Here is a 3093-nt window from a genome sequence, read left to right as displayed (position 1 = left end):
GGTTCAGCACAGAGACCTTGGGGTCAGAGTACAGGCACCGGTCTAGTCTCCGATGGCAGCTGCTACCCTTTTCTGCCTCTGGGATGGTTCATTTATGCCGAGAGGGCTGGCACAACTAACCAGTCCCTTCATTTGGGTTCCATATTCCCTGCATTAGCCCATCCCAAGCTTGCTAAACCCCTTATTTAAATTACTAGCAGACTGGCCAATCCCCTTGGTGGGCCACAAGCACCTCACTTTTGCACATAACTATCCAGTCATTTGGTGAATTCCAAAGATTATAGTTTCAGGGGCCATACTGTTAGGTAGCTTAGCCTAGGGATTGGGAAGTCCATTTACGCATGCCCAAGAGAGCCAGCAAAAGATAAAAGCTGGATTTTCCCGCCGGTGGGCTCGGATGGGCGTTACACCTGGAGCAGCCCACCTGGGCCGGGTGATTGCAACTCAGCCAATGGGATCGACCTGGGGTCGTTCACACCTCCCCCGGGAACCCTTGAAAAGGCAGGGACTGGAAGGGAGAGGGGCTCTTGGGCTCTTGGTCTTGGCTTGTTTGTGCGGTCTGGTCGTCTTCATGGGAGGAGAGAGGTCCTTGCGTGTCCCGGGCAGTCTCTGCCAGGCCGCATGGTCAAAGGAATCCTATGGGTGCCGCGTAAAACCTGATGCTTCTTTGAACTTTCATTAAATTCACTTGGATCACGAGCCCGGCTTCGGCGTGAAATCTTTCTCGCGTGGAGCCAAGGACCGAGGCTGAGATTTAGGCTGGAGAGAGAAACCTAACAATACCAAGTAATTCACAATGTAACCATGGTTGGTTTTAAGACTTAAAGGGACTATTTTTGGTTTAAGGGTTAAAGGTGACCTCAGGGCAGATAGTTACTGAAAATAGTGCTCGGCTCTGAATAGAGGTCACTGTTAAAGTCACCAAACTAGAACCTGCTTATCGTTCCATGTTTTATTCTTCCTTCTCCCTTTTCTAGTTTTTCTAAGTCGATTTCGACTTCCACGGTAGTTGAGATTCCTCTGGGGCTCTTCATTGAACTGTTATCTAGAGTTCAGGGAATTCTTGATATGTGTGGAAAAACTGCCGTGAGATGGCAGACTATCATCATATTAATCCAGTAATAGGGAACATAGATACAGTGGGTAAGGGCAGGTGTTCAAGTTCCAATTCTGGGGGCATAACAGCTTTTCTATGCATAAATATCCCGACCTATACGCATTTATCACATACTATGTTAAGCATAGTTAGGGTTTCAAAGATTATCATCATGTATCTTAACTTTAAAGAGATTTTTTTTTAATATATAAACTTGTTAGGACAGTAGTTATATCTAAGTAACTAAAAACTGTGTTGGAAAAAAAACAAACACACTGTGGACGCAGGAGCAAGACAGCATGGGTATGAAGTCTGGTGCCAACATTTTCACGAGGCAAGCTACTGAACTATGATCCCACAACTTCTTCATCTCTGTAGCAGGGATAGTAATGTCTATACCACTGAGTTTAGAGAGAAATAAGTTTAATACCAACTCTAGTAACAAAGTTTGACCAAAAATGCTCAAGGTTAACTATTCAGCATTGTTAGTTTAGGAAAAAATCACTTAGAGCCAGAATGTAGGTAAGAAAACCATATGGCGCAGTTCTCTGTCGCACATGAAGCTGTCATGAGTTGGAATCAATTGACTAGCACTAATACGTCAGCAATGTTCAAGAGGAAGTCATTTCAGCTTGGTCTACATGGATAGGTAGGGCAAACAGTAGTAATCACTAACCAACTCCAAAAACCAAGACAGCCCTTTCTTTATAAGTCAAAATTCAACGTCTGCTGACTAGGCTTTAACAAAGAATTTCCTTTTGTTAAAATGTAAAATGACAAATTGGTTACTGTTTCATTAAACTAAAGAAGATTTAAACACTGTTCTCAAGTAGTTTATAACCAGTGATGGAATCTGAAACACAGATAAGTTTAGAGGAATAAAACTTCCAGGAAGGGAACCAATTATAAGGATCTACATATAACACTATCCCTGGGGGACGGACAACAGAAAAGTGGGTGAAGAGAGACGTCAGTGTTAGACATGACAAAATAATAATAATTATAAATTATCAAGAGTTCGTAGGGATGGGGAAAATGAGGAGCTGATACCAAGGGCTCAAGTAGAAAGCAGATGTTTTGAGAATGATGAGGACAACAAATGTACAAATATGCACGACACAATGGATGTTTTTATGGATTGTGATAAGGGTTATTATACAAGCCCCTGATAAAATGAATTTTTTAAAAAACAAACCAAAAAACCTTTCCAGGATCAGATAAATGATTTGTCACACCCAATTCTAACATTGTATTACTTTACAGTTGATGCCATGCTTCAAATTTAGGTTTTAATGAATTCTGGTTAGATTTTCTTTCCAACAAATTTTTCTCTTCTACGAAAAACCTAAGTATAACATTTAATTTTGCTGTTTACTTTTTCTTCCAGTTAGTAAACGTAGTGAAGTAATTAAGAACTATAAAAACTATGTAAAATTGAAAATTCAGCCAACCTTTCTGTCACAAATAATGCAGGTTTCATTTCTACTTGAAATCCACAGTGCAATTTTTAGATCAAGTTTACAAGACTGAAGACCATGATACTGCCATTTGGATATGAGGTGCTAATACCAAACGCCAAAGTTTCCCTGAAAGATTGTGCAATAGAACATGCCATTTATAACACAAATACTACTGAAGCATACAACATGCGGAGTGAAGAAGGCAGAGAACATACTGCAGCAGTGCACTTACATGAATTCTAGACATCAGTCCAATCAAGAGCGACAGAAAACAGATATGAGGGACCTGCGATTGTATACACTGCCACCAAAAATATATGCCACCATATTTTTAAGTCTTATCTATAGTTGCCTGAAATTGCAATGAGAGGCAGTTTGGGGAAAGGGACGTAAGGGAACTTTTGGGTCTGATGAAAATATTTTATATGTTGACAATCATAATGATGATAAATGGGGTATATATTTGTCAAAACAGAAAATTATACATTTAATACGGGCGCATTTTTTGCATGTAAATAATGTCCAACAAAGTTGATT

This window comes from Tenrec ecaudatus, chromosome 7 (genome assembly GCF_050624435.1).
Source record: "Tenrec ecaudatus isolate mTenEca1 chromosome 7, mTenEca1.hap1, whole genome shotgun sequence".
Lineage (NCBI taxonomy): Eukaryota > Metazoa > Chordata > Mammalia > Afrosoricida > Tenrecidae > Tenrec > Tenrec ecaudatus.
This window is presented reverse-complemented; position numbering follows the sequence as displayed.